Source organism: Strongylocentrotus purpuratus, unplaced genomic scaffold (assembly GCF_000002235.5).
Source record: "Strongylocentrotus purpuratus isolate Spur 01 unplaced genomic scaffold, Spur_5.0 spur5_scaffold_18, whole genome shotgun sequence".
NCBI classification, from domain to species: Eukaryota; Metazoa; Echinodermata; class Echinoidea; order Camarodonta; family Strongylocentrotidae; genus Strongylocentrotus; species Strongylocentrotus purpuratus.
Window position 1 is genome coordinate 15,715,148 of NW_022145603.1, and position 20,938 is coordinate 15,736,085.

Genomic DNA, 20,938 nt, shown 5'->3' on the forward strand with positions numbered 1-20,938 from the left:
AACAAACAAGTACACTTTCGTTGTTATGCCAACTCAATAAATAACTTATTCAAAATTGTTAATCTCACTCGCAAATGAAAATTCATGCAATTAATTCCTGTTGATAAAATGAAATCAAAAACTTTTCCGATAAAGATTTTAGTATTCAATATAAACATTTATTCATGGGAGCAAGAATACAATTTAAAGCTACTTGAACTTAAAAGTGTATGTGTTAAATATACACGGGAACGTAGAAGGCCGTTCAAAGGGCTTTTTTGTTAAACTATATCAGATTCAATAACATTATGTTGTCATCGACGAAGTAAGTGACGCCATTTTTCGGTATTTCGATAAATTACCATTCAATAAGGGTTACATTTTGACACTTCTGTGTCACGTTTGCTTTTGATATAAATAAATCGACATTAAAGATTAACACAAAACTTATGCCTTCTTCATCTTTGAAAGTTTAATGAAAATACGAACAAAGTGTACTGATAGATTTTTATGAAATGCCCTTCCAACAAAAGTTTTGCTTTCTTGTTAAAGGATGATAAAGCCTGTAGGATTCTCTTTGCTTCCGGCTGTTCTTCCACAGGCTTACTTTCGCTAGTGATATCTCCGTTGTGAAATTTGTTACGTTCCTTCTGCATTGCATCCTCATTCTCAGATGAGATCGTCGGGGCAGAATGGCCGTTTAGCTTACATTCTTACTCATGATATCATAAAGTTCACATGGCAAAATAAGGGTCACAGACGGGTAAAAATAAAATGTGCCCTTTTCCCGCCGTTTGAAGTAGTGTCATGTGTTTCTATGCAGGATGTACCGAATCGTTACGAGCTTTTAGTGATATTTCTTTTTGAGAGGACACAAATTGAGTCAGTAAACCATGTTCACCCAATGGAAGAGGCTAGACAATTGTCAAATATTAAATTAACTAATATAATATGATGATTACAAACAAAATATTACACAGTTTATCTTTTTGTCAAATTGTTGTATTCTGCTTTGAACTGTACTAGGACTTTTTCTCTCAGTTGATATGATCACAAAGATTTTCACAAAAATAGCTATAAAGCAAATTAACGTGCAAACATAATACAAACGTATTGCGTAATCCGGAATGATTTCTGTTGCATTTACATGTATTGGCATTTCTCTTGCGTTGATTTTGTCAAGATCAAAAGTCTTTGTAATTGTGTTTAACGTTTTTGGAACATTGTGGAATTATCATGTGTTAGTTTTCCAAAATAGGGTAAATACCTTGCATCCAGTCAAACAAGTAAGTTTGTGGCAAGTGGGGTTTAATGTTATATTTTTGTCAGTCTGTTGTCGGTATGGTGTCTGCCTCGTTACTATGACTGGGTTATGACATGCATCACAATGACACTAGCATTTTGATGGGTGCTCGGCTAAAAAAGAAAGAGCAGGAACTGTACACGATAGACCAGTTCAGAGATAAGATAATGCGAGTGACCTCCACACTCCGCATCTCTTTTACACATGGACAAATCCCACTTTGTACATTTAGAATTTTAGAAAATCACTGCCAAAGTGATGGAGGTGCTTCATGAAAACCTTTTGTTTGCCTTCTTAGAAATAAAACTTCCCCCTTTGTACCATGGAATGTACTGTCGGTTTATAACTTAATAATGATGACCTTGCTAATATATACATATTCACCAGGTGAGCAATCGTCTCCATTAATATGGCATTTGTGTACGTGATTTTTTTATCTGCACATGCGCATATGATGATACCTCGAAACTAACTTGTCACACATACGTCACGGTATAAAAAACATTATCATGATTATAAGAACACTTTAATCCTATATAAATACAAGTGCGAACTTAAGATAGAGGGAACATTAGGCCATGTAAACAAATATACATGTTTAGCGTCCCCGCCCGCTTCCTTTTTGGGGGCCGCCTCCTATTTTTTTTTTTTTTTATTTTTTTTTTAAAGAAAAAAAAACATGAAAAACACTGCTAAAATGGATGTATTTCTGATTAAAAAAACACAAAAAAGACTGTCGACCGCCATCTTGAAAAATAGTCCGAATATCAGGGAAAATGTACCGAGCGGCCATTTTGAGCGGCCATTTTGAAAAGAAAGAGAAAAAAAAGGGCCTCCTCCTTCATATTTTTCGAAAAAACAGGACGCTAAACATTTTTTTTTTTTTTTTTTTTTTTTTTTTTGGGGGGGGGGGGGGGCCTTAAATATAAGCCTCTGCATATTCAAAATTATTGCCCTACCTGGTACTCTTTGACATGTGGATCGTTTCACGGAACTGTCATAAATTTAGTTTAATACACGCGTTCCTATCAGATGTTGTTTATTTGTTTGTTTGTTTGTTTTATTTTAACACGGTGGCATACTTCAGCCAAAGGCTATTCTTCAGCATGGCCGTGTAATTTGTTGAACTTGTACTCATGACGGTTTGTGAACCGATACCCAGTAGCCTAAAAACATGGCGTTTATAATTGTGTAAACTGCCTCCGGAAGGAGCATGAGTTCATAAACCTTGTCTTAGTAATCATACCTCTGTCCACGGCAAAGTTTATGTTGCGAATCCTCGCATGTTTACAAACAGGGGACTTGGCGATCATGATTTGATCATCATACTTGATAATGATCCTGTTAGCCCCGGTGTATACTCGGAAATCCGTTCCCACTGTGCTTTAATGACGCATTTGGTTTGTTCACCTCTTGGACATACCTGTCACTTCGAACAAAAGGCACCAATTGACGGAAGGATTGCGTTCTTCGTTCGTTTTGTACGTGTAAATAAATACCAACTGCGCGTAACAAACATCCTCCAGTTATACAAGTATCAAGTACAGACATATGAAGAGTAAATCGCTTTACGTCATAACATGACTGAGAAAAGCCACGGTTTGCCTTCAAAAAGTAGGTTGGCAAGAAACAGGCCAGGGAAGACAATTTTGAACATTTGAAAGAAAACAAAATTGTACATAATCTTCGAAACATCATCTCTCTCTGAAGGTCGCTAAATGTATTAAATGTAGCAAACTGTTGTATACATATTGTGTTAGGTGTAACAACAATAACTTTAGCTCTCTATTTCAGTTTTGATTCAGCTTTATTTACGAAATCAGAGCTGGTGTTTTGTTTGTATTCCGTATTCTTCCATCTATATTTAACTCTTTGTCTGATTGGGTGCACTAATGGTACAACACGGTGACCGTCATATTCGACTTTTGTCACACGTGAACATGTCTATGGAAGATATGAAACAACTCGTGGCAGCTGAGAATGTCAATCTGGATATTAAAAAAAACATTGAGTTAGAACAACCCTTTTTCAGATTAATAAAATGGAATGTGCAAGTTATGGCTTTATTAGAGCCCGGATTGTTTTTTGACCGTGTAAACCCGATATCTGATCATCCATTTCCTCGGATTCCTCCCTTGGTCATAGTTGTTATATCACCATGTAACAAAAAAATTATTGTACATATCAAAATGTGCATCTGTCAGAGACGTGATCGTTTTGGGGCAGTGCGGACGTAGTCCGCAAGTACAGAGTCTAATTCGACACTTTACTATAATTCCTTAGGCCTTGAACAGAGCCTAGCTCTATCAGTCTCTGTGATACAGGGAGCTGTGATTTGGTCTGGCGGTACGCTCACTTGGTCAGCTCTCTGTCATCGCCTACAAACTGACTAAGGTGAGACGGGCCCGGTTCGAAACCGAGTCGCGTCTTTCGGATGGTGACGTTAAAAGTCAGTCCTCAGACGTAAATAATAATAATCGACTGACACACACCTGGAAAAAAAAACATAACACATACCTAAACACATAGTGCATCACATACACAAACAAACACACGCTGATGTTGTCCGGGGCAGGTAAAGTACGGAGCCAGTGCCGTATGCTGTCAGCCTAGTCCCACTGCGCATACTGCTACGCACAGTCACCAACAAGGGTCTGTACCACGAAACTAGTGCGAACGCGCCATCTGACCAACCCCTTTTCTTTCTGGTTAACGTAATTTGTGATAGAATTACACTGGTTCGTAGCATGTCACCATCTAAGGTAGATTTCATGCTTAATTTCTTGGTGGGACATGAGATGACTCAATCTGATTTGAAGACCGGAAAGGCCGGGATGGACAGGTTCATGCTTGACCTGATCCTCTGGGCATTCAAGGGCATACGTAATCTTTCCTTTTTCTCTATCCCTTTATTCTCACTCTCTTGTTCATTCACGCTGTATATTGCGAAACGAAATGAGAAGATAATGGTTGTTTTTTAATTAACAAAAGTCCACAGTTAGGCGGTTGTGTTTCTGTGTGTGTGTGTGTGTATATATATATATATATATATATATATATATATGAATATTACATTTCCCTCTCTCTCTCACTCTCTCTCTCTTCCTCTCTCTATCCCCTATCATTCTATCTCTCTCTCCACTTTCATTCACCCCCTCAATCCTCACACATACACACACCCACACAAATACATAGCTTAATAATGAAATGAGTCGTAAGTCGCTCGATGGAAACCTGATAAAAGCAAGAAAATAAGATATCAATAATGAATACAACCGTAAGAGACAGTTGATATACTTTTTTTTTTGTCGGTAAGCCTTTGACATAATGATCTACATAGTTTTGTCTTCTGTCTCCCCATTTCTTTCTATGTTTGTGCCTTTCTCACTCTTCCCATAGATAACTCACGTATGCTGGATCTTCACCATTACCTGTTAATATAATGAATTTTAATATTTTCGTCTTCGTTTTCGAGTCGGTACATGTTAACCTCTGAAAATTAAGTGGCGTATCGAGTATACCATAAAATAGAAAACTGCATCAAGTATTTGCTGTAGCGCTACCCGACACTGCAACATAATGTGCAACGCCCTTGATTGTATATCATCCTATGCCCCATAGGCCTTTGAATGATCGTTGGAATCAAACACATCAATCTTATCATTGTCATCTACAGGGGCGATGTCAAAGAGTATCACTGGTGTAATCTGGGTCCTTTTTTGGAGGGGGGGGGGGGGGTAGCCTTTAATCTAATTTTGAGGGTAAATATGCGCTATATAATAATTTCACTATTATATGTAACACAAGTATAGAAATAATAAACATGATATTTGTAATATTTTATCAGTAATATCATTATTATTTTTATTATTATTAATATCATATATTTTTTTAATTATTACTATTTTACTATTATTATCATCATGAACATTGAAATTATAAACAACAATAGTAGAAGAAGGAGAAGAAGGAGTGGTATAATTTGTAGTAGTAGTAATATTTGTAGTGGAAGTATCATAATTTTTGAAGTCGTTGTTACTGTTTTTCTTATTGTGTTATTTATGTTATATTGATGCTCTACCATCGGAGGATCGAGTAGCGAATTTTATCTAACGATTTGTGAGGTATGCTAAATTAGGTTCACATTTCTTCCCAGTCCATTATCACACACCCCCCCCCCCCCCCCCCCCATCTCGCTCTCTTCTATTTTTACATTGTGATTAGCATGATTAGCGGTGCAATTGTCCAGGCACTTCCCCGCTTGTGCTTCCCCACACGGGACTGCATGAAAGTGATGAAATGCATGAAAGAGTTTAATGCCATAATTATTATGTGCACGTTGATTTGTTCACCTCCTCGACCTGTTGTGGGAATAAAATTCGCACCTTAGTCACTTGGTTGCGCAACATTTTGGCAGTGCTCTGACTTCAATAAATAAAGTGTTGATCAGGTCAATCGTTTGAAAAAGACCTCGTTATCAAAATAATAGAATGGAGTACACGTATGATTCAATGCATCGACATAAACTATATTAACTTTTTAACTTAAACATAAACCATACTCTTCTGCTCTTCCCTCTTCTTCTTCTCCTTTTCTTCTCGTTCTTCTCGTTCTTCTCCTTCACCTTTATTCCCCTTCTCCCTCTCATTCTTGTACTTCTCCTTTTTGTCTCCTTCCTCTTCTTCTTCTTTTCTTCTCCTTCTCTTTTTTCGTCCTCTTCTTTTTCATCATCATCATCTATTTATTATACCTCTTCTAATGATAATCCTTATTCTCCTTCTTCTCATTCAACTTCTTCATCTCCCTCTTTCGTTGTTCTTTAATTTTTCATAACTTCATACAAAAGTCATCATCATTCTTAAGTTAGAACATTGCGTCACCATGGTTATAGAATCACTATGATGAAGACAAAAATCAGCTTACTTAAAGACTGGTTCAACTCTCCCTAAGTAGATCAATTCAATTGTATTTTGCAATTAAACTTCAGTCTGAAGCTATTTGCATGACTTGTAACTTTGATTTTCAATGAAAATACATTTCATGAATATCGAATACTAAGCTCTGTCTGCATTGTGGTCTTGCAAAGTGTGTTACAATACTTTTGCTTATTCAACGTCTTCTTGAATATCATAAGACATGACACATTCTCATCATTAATTGAGCAAGCAAGTAGGCGGAGGAAGGGGGGACGTCCGTGGCAAATGTTAGGAGACCCCTGTCCCGCTTCCTGCATCTGATTGTAGCGGAGCACTGTACTTCCCGATACCCGATACGTCAAGATTCTTAAGATTCGGCTTGATCCAAGACAAGAAAATGAAATCTTAGCGTCATCGAAACTTCGTGATATTTAACGTTCGTGCTGCCCCATGCTCGGGTTTTGAGCTCCTTTCATGTTAAGGGTGCATGGTCTTACGGTAATTCCACATTTAGAAGGATTTTGATACCTGCCCTTTGTTTGCGGTTATCATTGATTGAGATTACAATGTACGTCACTTCATGTATTATGATTTCCGCTATTTTTTCTTCTTCTCCCCTTTCACCTACCTCTCCCTCGCGCGCACTCTTTCTATCTCTGTCACGTTATTGTTCTTAATTGTATTATCTTACTCCTCCCCAGTCTCTGTTTTCTCCCACCTTCTCCCCACCCCCTTTCTCTCTTTCCCTCTCTTTCTCTCTTTCTCTCTCTCTCTCTCTCTTTCTCTCTCCCGTCTCTCTCTCTCTTTCTGTCTGTTTGTCTGTCTCCAACTCTTTCTGCCAACCCACTCCCCCTTTAATGACACCGCGTTTCTTTGTTAGGTTGGTTGTATCTCACATACTAACCATGTCCAAGATTGCGTCATAAAGTATTGTCCCTTGATAGCGTGATAACATGGTGCACACAATGAATGTACGGTCTTGATTGTTAGTATGTTATTATCATTGATTCGGCGTCACTTGTGCCTGATAGGGGTTAAGCGAAAGTATTCACTGACAGTGACACACGAACCCTCAAGCCTCTACTCCTGGTGCCGGTGAACGGAGTGCGCAGGTGTACTGCTATACCTGGGGGTTTCCCCATTCACTTATAGGCCCGAATTCACAAAGCAAGGTTTGAGCTCAGACCAAGGTTTGAGCTCAAACCTCCTTTTGTTTCGCCAAACCTCCTTTTGTTCTTTACAAACCAGGTTTGTAAAAAACGCGTAAAACGCGTCATATGACGTACGAAAACCAATGTTTGTCGATAAACCTCCTTTGTGAATTCGGGCCATATAGTTTAGGAAGAATTCCAAGATTTTATTTACTTTTAGGGGTGGGGACTTTCCTATACACATAACCTCCTCTTAACGTCCCATTAGAGGGGCACATGTTTTCCAATGTAACCTAACCTACGTCAAGTACTTCAGTCATCGACCAGGTCCAGATTCATAACCATTTTTAAACCTTAGGTTTAACAGACACACGCTATGCGGACATGCCAAAATGCCTCCTCGTTTTTTCTTATTTTTTTTCCCCTTTAAATACGTCATTTAATATACCTTACGAGGAGAATTCATCACGTGCCTTTTATCCTCCCACTTTAAGCTAAGTTTTAGTTCTGGACACAAGTCATTACAGAATCTCCTTCATCTTGCATTTATTCATAATATGTGAATATTTAAAGTGATGCTCGGTTTTCTTGTATAGTTGCATATATTTTTCGAATGACACATATTCCCTCGACCTCGACTAGTATCCTCTATTCAACGCCCAGTGCCCTCGCACGCACACAAACCCACACGCACACATTCAGAGGCATAACGCACACATACAAACACTTTGCGATAATGAAAAGAAAACGTTTTACAAATTCATAGTAACCAGATATAGGATTTCAAAACAAACTCTAGCAGGACATCGAGAGAAACCTTGCTATGCAAATACGAAAACAAATCAAGGACATCGCTCGTGCATAGGTGAAGGATTTAAGAAAAGGAAAACTGGAATAAGAAGAAAAAGACAAGAAAGAATAAGAATAAGAAGAGGAAGAGGTAGAAGAGGCGGAAGCAGGAGGAGAAGAAGATAATGAAGATATGAAGACGTTGACGGAAAGAAGAAGAAGAAGAAGAAGAAGAAGAAAACTAAGAAGTAGGAGGATGAGGGAAAGAATAATCAGGACGATAAGAGGTAGAACAGCAACAACAAAGAAAATATTTGAAGTGGACGCATTGAGCCGATTCTTCTAAACAGGCAGTTTTCGAATGGGTCAACCATTTTCCTTTTTAAACACATTTCATACATACCTTAGAACAGCCAGAGATAAATCCTAGCAAACAATTTGCTCATGATGTACTAAAATAATCTTTTGATTGAACCCTACGATTGCACTTGACATAATTATTCAACCGTTGCAGTATGCATCTTCGTGATTTATGAGCAGTTGACAAATAAAATATTACATTTTTGTTCATGACAAGTTGACAATACCATGTTCTACAGTTTCAGTTACAGACCAACGACATTTTCTTTTTTTATGAGACATTAAATAGTACTAACGCACTAAGAATGACCGGTTATATGCTTGTACTCTACAAATAATACTCATGGATATTTCAATTGCCCCCGACGGAGGCATTGTAAAACGATTTCATGAAGAGTGCAGAGTGCAGATGGTCATGTTTAAAGACACAGTGTACTTCGTGTCACTTGTCTGAGATTTTGACAGTAAATGTTGAGCTATAGAGGGCTCTTATCTGTAACGTTTTGCTTATATTTCTTTTAAAATTGCAATCGCGATCATTTCAACCCCGTACATATAATGCGTTTATTGGGGTATTAAACAGTGCAATTCATCGTAAAATGAATGTATGTATATCATATTTAGGTAGACCCAGTCCCGCGTATTATATTTGACGTCATGATTTTGTTCCGGTTTGTTAAACTGAATCACAAGGGAAGCTGTCTTGTTAAGTTGAAAGTTTTATAGAGCCGGTGATCAGTAGCTTCTTCGCACCATACCCGTTGTGAAGCAGGCTTTTTTAACAATCAAATTTAAATCAAATTTGCTTAATTTTCCCGGTGCAATTATGTTTTGGGCACGTCATTGAGTCGTGCCTCATAAGGGAAATGATTTTGCCATTGAAGAAGCGTGGAGTAGATAGTTTTTCCAGAACACTTAGCCTGCAGGTTTTTTATGTTGTATGGCGACACAAAAAGACTCTTTTCAGTTGCACAATTTCTTGCATATTTCAAAGAGTCAGTAACATTACATAATATGTGGAATGTGGAATATTAAGCGTATTGTTCTAAAATGGACAGGTTACCATTTAGTTTCTCTTTTCAGGATATTATGCGTTTATTTTGAATTGACGCTTCTTTTATGGAGGAGTTGTTCAATTTATTATATGTTTTTAATTCGTTAGCTTTGACGTTTAATCTCGTATATGCTATTAAAGGTAAAACCAAATTTTTGGGAAATTTTGAAAATTGGGTGGATAGTGAATCTTTACAATTTTGATATATTTGGATGCCCCTGTGGATATATTATAAGCACTAAAAAAAATAACCCCTAAAACACTTCTGTTTTCGAGAAAAATTGAATATAAAAATTTACCGGTGCTCCCGGTAAATTTTGATAAATTTCAAATAGCGCCTACGGCCGTACAATGGTAGCTGCGACCATGACAATTTCAGAATATGTAGTTGTGATAAATAATTTCCAAACAGGAATAGCTAATCGGTAGATTTTAGTCAAGAAACACTGTTTCATAGCTAAATTGATATCTTGACCTTGAGAGGGAGCTATACAACATAAAGAGTTTATTATTTATAATTTCATAACTTTAGACTCAATTTCAACCGGGACAACGATCAATGAATATTGTAAGAACGCATATGTTTCCAATATGTTAATTTGAACCAAATTCATGACCCCATACCAAAACTTTGTAATACCTTTAACATTAACAATAGTGTAATATGCATGTTAATGATCTCAGTAAATAAACTCAGTAAGAAATAAAATAGCTTCAAACAAAGACATTATGACGCTAACAAGAAAACATATAATTATATAAAGCAATGTTTCTTCCACCAACATCATGTTTTCATCAAAATGCTTGCATCATTTATGCAAACAATAGCATCTCCTGAATTTGAATATTCATAGTTCATCACAATCACCATCATCATCATCATTATTATTTTCTATCATCGCCACCGCCATCATACACCACAATCATCAGCATCATCTTTACCTTCATCATCAACATAACGAGGCGTGATAGCCCAGTCGGTAGAGCAGTGGTCTCGTTATCCGGCGACCCGGGTTCGAAACAGAGTCGAAACCTAATGCCCTTTGGTAAGGCATTAATCCTCATTACCAGGTCCCTCGGAGAGGACCTAAAGCCATCAATCTTATGGTTGCTTATTAAGCCTTTATGCTATCTTAGCAGTCAGGTAAAATAACAATCACTATCTATGTATCCATCTATTATCATCATCTTGATCAACATCATCATCATCATCATCATCACCATCTCTATTTCAGCTAGTGTTGTTAGTTTTCGATGATGCTGTCGACGGTCAAGGGAAAAAAACGCTATACCCTTGATACATTTCTCAAGACTACTGACCGGTTTAATTCACATCTGTCTATACTTCTATTAAATCTATGTTCCCGATATCAAATCCGAGGCTACACCGTGTACTTATTAGTTATTTAGACTGGCGCTGAAATACAGCCGTTTCGATTATGGCATCACATAGCATCAGAGTGTTTCTTTGAACAGACAACAATGAAAGCTCGTACATTCCTGACCCCATCTCATTCATGTATAATGTAGGATGTATTGTTCCCTTATATTCGCATTGGACAATGTATGAAGCGTCATAGTTTGGTTCTTGTAATGGCGCATCCATTCATTTCGTGTATATGTTATGGTGTAATACCCCCCCCCCCGCTACACAAACAAATTGTTCATTCTATAATTTAGATGTTAATATTCCATTTCGTTTTTTTTTAACAGCAAAAGGTGAATAAGGGCAAAACAATCTTTGCTCCGTTTCTTTATGTTTTGCCACATTTCCTTATCATATAAAAGACGATTAAGTGGACTTAAAAAAAAAACTTTTTCAGGGCATCACCAGTTTTCTAGTAATTGATGTGAAAAATCGGTGTCCCTTTTTAAGAAACACAGTATTAGAGGAAGTATTACAGTTGTACGAAGCCCCGTCTATCAAAATTGGCAATAGTACATGTATATACAATTGTTTTCAACCTGTGTTGTCAATTCCTACGAGACATTTTCTATTCTTATCCAATATGAAATTCAAATGTCAAGTCCCAGGAACAGCTTCCAAGGAATCAACTTGTCGTTTGGCTTGAATATCATATTTGGTCTCGTCTCCTTCAAAAATAATTAATCTAAATCGTTTCCTTACCGACAATAGCCTTTGCTTCATGTTTTTGCCATTTATGTAGCTTCGCAGTGACGCTCAAAGACTTTAAGCTTACACAGCCAACTTCGGTTTGTCCCCCTCTGCGTTCTTTATTCATGATGTCTCGATTCGATCCGCCGAACGCGCAAGAGGATAGAAAATAGCAATTTCAATTTAGTTTAGCTAACCCATTTTCTGTATTGTTTGACATCTGCGCCTGGGGCAAGGCTAACCCCTGTCTAGCCTTTCTTCAATGTGGCGGTCATGTGGGAATGGAAATTGGAAAGGGGATAGCGGGAGGATCGGCATCTACATGCGTAAATCGGAAAACGGGATGCTAATTCAAATCTTCTCACCGTTTCACACATGTTTGTTCAAGCTTTTTCAATATATTTGAGTGGGGACACTGCCACCTTTACTTTTCTACAAATTGTCCGCCCCCTCCAAAAAGAAGTCTTTTCGACTTGAATACCATGTTTATTCGCCCCTTGAATCCCATTACACACTCGTGACGTAAAAAAAAAAGGAAAAGAAAAAAGTGAAGACGGTTGATTTCTTGAATACTTTCGAAGTCTTATAAAAAGAGAATGCATGCCACTTTTAGGATTTGATTTAGGTAAAACTAATTTAATATTACACCAAAAAGGGTTTATGCTCAATGTTGTCGTTAATTTAGAACGTCGTTAAGACCTTTGATGCAAGTATTGAATACATTGATGTTCATATCTATGAATTAATTATCCATGTTAGAGATAAAATATTTATATTTTTGGTAACGTAGAATTGTCGTTTCGATTGCAACATATTAATCGCTTGACTTTCATCTCTCTCCACCATCTCTCTCTCTCTCTCTCTCTCTACTTTTTCTCTACTTCTTTTCATGCAGGTACTTTGAAAGATGGATTTAAAGTTCTGGGCATCTTTCTCCGTTATATGCATACTTATGCATTGCTGTTCAATATGTGAAAGCAGACCAAGACCAAATTGCGTGTATGTATTTTCCTCTTCTCTTACCATTTTCATTTATGTTTTATTTAATAAATCTTTGATTCTTATTTGATTTTTTCGAATATCTTATTGTAAGATATTTCATAGGTAATAACGTTTTACTCACTCTTCTGGAAAACATGTTTTTGACGAAGAAAAACAAAATCAAAAAATGACTTTCATGTGATTAAGGTATTTTAAATTGTTTGTCATAAAATGCTTATGTACTGATTGTATCGCTTGCCAATTATAATTCTCTTTAAAGTATCAAAATTATTCCTTAAAAGATGTATTATACAGCTACATTAACAAATATAACCAAACATAGACAATAGAAAATAACTAAACATTACTTGCGCTAAACATGGAAAGATTTAACAAATTTGTATCGAAATGATTGTCGAGCTGAACATATTTAACGCCATTCCTTTCTAACGATCCAAGTACTGCATTTGCTGTGAAATGTACAATTCTTTGATATAAGCATTACCATGTATACTTTTTAAATATAAATCGTGTTATTTAATTTCTCATTCTTTCTCCTTCATTTTTCACAGTGGTCTATACAAAAACCCAAATTGTCCACACAATAACATTGGTTTTACAAAAAGGCTAATTGATGAAATCATGAAAAGGTAAGCCCAATTTATATTTTTCGATTTATCTTCCTGAACATAACCCTTTTCGCCTCTCCTTTCCTTTTCTCACTTTCTTGGTTTCCCTCTCATCGTCACTCACCCCCCCTCTCTCTCTCTCTTTCTCTCATACTCTCCTTTCGTCGAGTGATATTGTATCAGTACAACACACTTGCTATTCAGCGCCTTGTGTTTTCAAACAAGTCTCTGTTATAATTGCTCAATAATCTGCTTTTTCAAGCAGCCTACCTACTATACATGTTTAATGATTATATAATTTAGATCAATTTTAACCTAGGCTAAAAGTGATAACTTATTGCGAGATATCAAGATTATATCGAATCCGAAACGTTTTGTTTCAATGTTCACCGATCCAGACCATAAACATTATTCTGTTTTGTTTGAGTTAAGGAAAGACTTAATTTCACTGAATTGTAAAAATGTTTGTTTGACTCAATAAAAAAAGCCTATTGCCTATTATATTCACTATCTCAATGTCAATCTTTTTGTCTTCATTCCGCCACCTCTCTCTCTTCCTCTCTGTCTCTCCGTCTCTATCTCTATCTCATCTCGTTATCACACTTTTCGTGTTGCCTCCTTTCTTTTCCTCCTCTTTATCATCTTCTTCGTCTTTTTATTTCCCTCCCTTCTTTCTCTTTCTTTCTCTCTCTCTCTCCTTCCTGTTTCATATTTTATCTTCAACTCTCTCTCTCCCCCCTCTCTCTCTCTCTCTCATTTGAAATTGCGCTGTTATAGGACTGAAAGCGACATGGTGAATTCACCTGACGACTGGGAAAAAGAACTACAAACGGAGGACGAGCCTGAACTCAAAGGTGAACAAATCTTCGCTGATAGGGCGCCCGCTAACGGCTGGCAGGGGTTGGACGAGGACACACAGGCCTTTCTGGACACGAGGGAGCAAGAGGTCGAGGAGTTGAGGACAAAAGAACTCAAGTTGCTCCTTATCCGCGCTATGCTCGATGACCTTGAAAATGAGACATTCGACAATGTGTAACCATAGCAACCAGACTGTATCAGTAAATCGCGAGTCTTAGCGATGTCCTTTTGAATACTAGAGATCTCGGGCCTACCCGGAAAGGAAGATCAGTCTTTCTCTTGGTTCATTTCTGTGATCTATTTCTAGATCAAAATGCCATTACAATATTCGTGTGCATTCAGTTTGGCAGTTACATCCTGTAAAATCAGATGTTTAATTGGAAAATAAAAACTAAAATAAAAGTAGATAAGCAAACAAACAAACAAAGAAAAATAAATCTCGCGGAATCTGGTTGTTGACGTTTTTACTCATTACTCGGTTTTTATTTTGCTACATTCGTTATTTTAGTAGTTCTTATAATATATTTCACGTTGTAAATATAATATCAGGCTTGCATCATGTACATTGTGACGTACCTTTGAAAGATTCGTTTCTGTCCATTATATAAAAACAAATTGTAGGCCTAAATTTCATTTTTTTTTTTAAATAGAGTATTTCATGTAACCGTTATTATTTGTTTCTCATTTATATGATAGCCTGCTATAAAGAAAACGATATAAAAAGCATAATGGCATACATTTTAATATTTCGCTTTGTATATCCTTTATTTTCCAAAAGACGAGAAGAATGAAAAATGCGAATCATTAAGCACGTATGGTAAGAAATAGCTAAATTTTACAAAATATTTTGCTTCTTCGTAAATTTACATCAGATATTAAGATTTCTATATTTTTTTTTTTCGTTGAAAGATCAAGAGAATATTTAATCCTAAACTGTTGTGTAAATGTATACATGACTATATCTATACTTATGGGAAAGACGTATTGCGTCGTTAATTTTGACTTTAAACAATTTAACTTGAATTGAATGTATTCAATTATTTAAGAATATTAACTATTTTGCTATTTGTAAACTTTTATTTTAGAGTGCAGATATATATTAATATTTTAATTTTCTAAAAGTTGAGTGATATCTCATTGTCACTATTATTATTTATCTTAAGATGGTAACAAATTCTGGAGAACAAAAAATGGTCCTACAGGTTTTAATCAAATAAATTGTATAGACCTGTAACAAAACAATAATGAACAAACAATTTCAAAATGTATTGTATATTGTAGAAAATGAAGAAAAAAAAAAGTTGTAATTAATGTTCAGCGTACTTAAAAGACTTTGCTAAAGACAATGAATGATTTTCGTTTATATGAATAAATTAAATGTAGTCGAAAACAGGACATCTCGCGTAACAGCCCCGTGACCGACATGACATGAGCTAACCGAGAGTCCTCGAGATCATTCATGTTAATCTAATGACCCCCACCCCCACCTCCTCCCCCAGCCCCCCCCCCCCCCCCCACCCACCCAATCGACCACCACGACTACCACCACTTAGATGATCTCGTTAGCACCCTAACTCTGATTCCTCCCCCTGCCCTCCTCCCCCCCCCCCCCCCCCCCAATTGACCACCACGACTACCACCACTTAGATGATCAGAGGGTCCACGAGATCACCACGCCCGCCCCAAGTTTGGGCTGCCGATCTCGTTAGCACCCTAACTCGGAATTCTCCCCCTGCCCCCTCCCAACCCCTGCCCCCTCCGAACCCCGGCCCATGATAACAACCATATCGTTTCCGCAGGCTGCCAGTGCCGTCTGTCGTCGGTCACGTGGGCTGTTGGTCACATATCGAAGTATTGTATACCAAATGAATTATAATGATATACGCAATGTAAACAATAACAATGGTTTGCTTGTAACTACAAGTTTTAATACTACAGAGTCGTATTTTGATTGCGAAAGGGCCCCTTTATGATTAAAGAAGTAAAATTAGATTTTCTTGTTGGCTTAATCAGGCTTGCATTGCTAATTGAATATTTTGAGCTCGTTACTTGTATTGGCTGTTTGTACAAAGTGCACTTTTCTTCTGAAATATAGGGGCAGCTTAACGTAGAAGAAGGTATATAAATATGAATATATACATATATATATATTTGTGTGTGTTACAATCTAAAAATCATGTGAACAAAGATGCAGACCGTTTTAATTTTAAATCATTAACCATATTGCATTCTTAACCCATTGCTTACTGGAACCTGGTGGTCCCTGTGTTAAGCTTATGGGAATTAGATAATTCAGTAGTCAACGGGTTAATTCTTCACCGAATTGATATGCATTTTATTTTCAAGGCAAATAATTATATACTTAGCTGAGCACTATGAGTGGGTTCTCTATTTCCCTCCCAAAGTAGTCTGAAAAAGAATATTATGTGTATTGGATATTAATTATTTAGAATTATGGCATGCCCTTTTGGATAATAAACCGACAAAGAGTATGCATGTATTTGTTAAGGAAGAGGGAGGTTTATTTTGTATGTATCTTTATTAAGGAGTGTGGCTTTTACTGGGTAATTCTTGGTTTATAGTATTGTTAGTATTATTATCGTGCTTTTAAAGCTGTGTCCGATGATATCAGTCTTTGTATATCTGAAATCAGGGAGTGAAACAAAACAAAACTATAACAACTCTTTTGAGCTGAAATCCTCTTCCGGATTTCACCTATTCAAAACGTAGATGAAATCTGAAAATGTTGTTATTTTAGAAAAGCAAACAAAATATCCCAAATTCAAAGGAATAAAAAAATTTAATACAGGAAAATATCAGGGCAAGTTTAAGAAAATCCCACCTAAAATATGCTACTGTTAATGTTGTAATTGAAACATACAAATTAGAAATTCAAGATTGTTACGTTCCTCCTTGGTATCATGGGTGAGTGTTCGTGAAGGTTTATGATTCCAAAACATATATTGAACCCCATTTTTTTACCCTTCCCATTTCATCATTTGAACTGTTGAATAAAAGATTATGTGTAATTGCGAATTTCTGGAATAATAAACTTCCGGATTAGTGAGCCCTTGGATTAAACGAGCCTTTGAAAATAAAAATTGTAGAGGAAAACACATGCCTGGAACCCTCCACTTATTTCACAGAATGCCATGATATGATGTATGTTACAAAATATGATATTTGAATAATACATATTTCTTAAATTAATATATTGATGCATACATCTTGGTCGAATGTTTTCCCTTTGGTGAATAAAAGCTTAAGGGCTAAATAGTTTGTAACATAAAAACTTTTTGTGGAGTTACCTGAGAAGTTTTCGCACCGTGCCATTGTAAAAACGTAACAGAAAAAAATAATGTAATAAACCCTACTTTTGAAATAGAACGCAAGTTTAATTTGTATCATTTTTTTTGTAAGATTGACGAAGACTGAAAGAGAATAAATGAAGCATATTTTGGGGGAGATATTTATATAATATTGACTGGCCTTGAGGGGTATATCAGATATATTGACCAAGCTCAGATCATATTGCCCCGAGTCGAAAGACGAGGGCAATATGGTCTTAGCGCGGTCAATATTTCTGATATCCCCCGAAAGTAAAGCCAGTCAATATTTTTATTGTTATCCAAATCAGACATCTAGAGCAAATACAGAAATCCACCATGATAATCTCAAGAACTGAACAAACTTTGTCAAACCAGCACTGTGCATCCAGTGCTTGACAAAATTTTCGATACACTGTAAACAGTGTGCATTTGGTGTGATTATTACGTCACAATAGAGTGCGCGCAAAGTGCGTAGGTTCTCGTACGCGTAATAGATGCGCAATGAAAATGAAACAATACGGCGCGGTCAATTATACCCTTTTCACATCTATTTTTCTTAACCCCGGACTATCCTTAACCCCATACTATCCTTAACCCCATACTATTTTTTTTGCTGTTCACATCTATTTTCTTAACCCCGGACTATGTGCTTAGCCGGGGTTAAGAAATTTCACGCGATTCACACTACGTTCGCCTTAGCCCCGGACTATTCGATAGCTCATGAATATTAATGCTTTTGCTACCGCGCATGCGCCTTTCGACTAAATGATTTTTTCATAATGACCTCTGCCTCGTAAAAGACTAAACGTCAATACAGAGAGCATGCATGCGTAACGTGAACTGCATGCATGCGTAACGTGAACTGCATGCATAGCGCGCGATAAATGCAAATTCACGACCACACGACCACGCTGTCTGTGATTGGCTGTTGCTTAGCCCCGCTTCTCCTTAGCCCGGTTCGGATTCACACTACGCAGCTTAGCACCACAATTGCCCGGCTAACCCCGCAATTGCCCGGCTAACCCTGCTATTTTGCAGGGCCAGATAGTCCCGTACTATTTGTGGGGTTAGCCCACTTTGGCAAAACGTAATGTGAACAGAAAGCCGGCTAAAATTACCCCGGGTAATTGGTGGGGCTAAGGAAGGAAATGGTGGGGCTAAGAGCCCCCTTAGCCCCACCTATTTCCCGGGGTTAAGCAATATTTGGTAGATGTGAAAAGGGTATAAGAGACGCCCGGATGCGAGACCGTGGAAAATACCAAGGTATATTTTCACTTGTCTCTACACGCAAAGTCAATACGTGCAGGGAGACCGAGGAAAATACAAAGAATATACCCCTCCGTTCCCACTGCTAGTGAAAACTGGGGCAATACGGTTTTGTAAATGACCAGCTCAGATGTCTGATACGGGTAATAATACTTATTATTGTTAAGTCTACTTGGGGAACAGACAGGGAGGGAAAGAGAGGTAGAGAGAATCCACGACAGAGGGAGAGATACAGTCACAGAGAGAAAAGGAGAGAAAGAGAGAGGGGGAGAGACACACATATATATGTATAAGGGGGGGGGGGGGGGGAGACTAGAGCGAATATATTGATTTTTAGAAGAAAACAAAACATGAAATGGCCTTGAAAACAGGTACAGGGGAAAATAGTGGCTAAGTACATGTATATGTGTAGGCGCGTGTTTGAATGTGTTTTATCATGTGAGAATGGTGAGAATGGTGAGACAGAGAGGTGATAAAATATACGAGGGGTATTTAAAATATGAAGAGAGAGTGAGAACGAGAAAGTGAGATAGGAATGATAGAAAGAGAGAGAGAGAGAGAGAGTAGGAAGAGAGAGGGATAATGAGAGAGAAAGAGAGAGGTAGAGAGGGAATAGAGAAAAGAGGAGAGAGAGAGAGAGAGAGAGAACCGGGGAGGGGGATAAGACTTAAATGAAGAAGAACATTTGTAACTATTACATGAAATACTAAATAAGAAGATTCAAACAAAATATCAGAGCAAGAACAAAATATCAAAAAGATAAGTAAATAAATCGGATAACCACATTCAAACAAGTACACACCTTATTAACCTATTTATTCGATTATCGTAACAATGACCAAGACGAAACAGAAGACGTATTTTCTACACGATCACAAACATAAAATATTGCCACATAATTATTTGGCATGCCTGTGAAGCGGATGGAAGGTAATTTAATTTGATTTAATTGATTTAAGGCATTACAAATCAATAAATCACCCTCTTTCAATGATTAGATTAAGGTAACCGATGTCTTAAAACACTTTTAAATGGCGTATATTACAATTTTTCTCTTAGGATCAGTCTTTCGGTAGGCAAATAGTTGTGTTATATCGCCTTTGATCATTACATGACATTCTTATATATTAAAACAACTCTCTCAAGATCATGAGATATATGTATAATTATATTGTTTAATTTTTTTTATTAAAACAATACCTCTGGTTCATTTTCTTCATATAAAGATGTAATATGAAACGTGGACGACTAGAGACGTCGTTGATCCCAACCCAATCATTTGCGCCCGGTTCACTACAGATGGCGCTGTTTTACGTCCATCTTTATTTGGTTTGAGCCATCCAACATTTTTTAAAAGCCAGAACGTTGCCCCGGTAAAAGCATTCAATCTAGACGGTACTGATTTAACTGCTTAAATCTTACAGACTGTAAGTCCAATCATAGACAAACAAAGCCGTGACGTTTTTTTTTTTCCAGGGCCCTCGAAACAGACCCCAAAGTAGCATTTTACCCCATTTATCCAATGGGCCAATCTATATAGATGTGTTTGTAACCAAATCATTGTACATTAAAGTCAACCCACAGAAGAAAAAAAAACAACGAACGAAACATATGAATAAAAAAACTCCAAACCATGAACTCAAAATGTTAGAAAGGGGGGAAAATAAAAGGAAATCATCATATATCCTTTACTGCAAACTCTCTAACTATGGAATAAGAGGGAAAGCCCTTTAGTGGTTTAGGAACTACCGCCACAAAAGAAAAGAGAATGTAGTTGTTGCCTTTATTCAGGTATTAATTCCACTGAGTGTGGTGCGCCTCAGGGCTCAATTCCAGGCCCATTATTGTTTTTATAATACATATATTATTAATGTCTTATTCCTCTTTTATTCTCTTCGCAGACAAATGTAATATTTTCTTTTTGTATAGAGATCATGAGATTTTACCCATAACAGATAATTTTGAATTAAAAGCTTTAACAAATTGAATTAAAGCTAATAAATTATAACTCAACTTATTGTAAAGTAAATGCTGCTTAGGTATATAATAAACAATTTACCTGGAATTTACACTGTCATTGAAACTGTTTTACCATCAAGTTATAAGGGATAATATTGTATGATAAGTTAACCTGGTGGGAATTATCGACTAGATCTCTATTGACTACTTTGGCGAGATATATCTATGGCTTTTTCACTGACTTACAA

The 20,938-nt window shown here is 36.9% G+C and overlaps 1 long non-coding RNA gene across 1 annotated transcript in view; it reads left to right on the forward strand.

Annotated features, from left to right (window-relative positions):
• The window catches only part of LOC752651, a 29,761-nt gene extending 14,319 nt beyond the window's left edge, over window positions 1-15,442 (forward strand). Inside the window, exons 3-5 of the long non-coding RNA XR_004064726.1 lie at window positions 12,564-12,667; window positions 13,222-13,299; window positions 14,056-15,442. This is a non-coding gene — a long non-coding RNA (uncharacterized LOC752651). The remainder of the gene's footprint in view (window positions 1-12,563; window positions 12,668-13,221; window positions 13,300-14,055) is intronic.
• The last annotated feature ends 5,496 nt before the right edge of the window (window positions 15,443-20,938 follow it).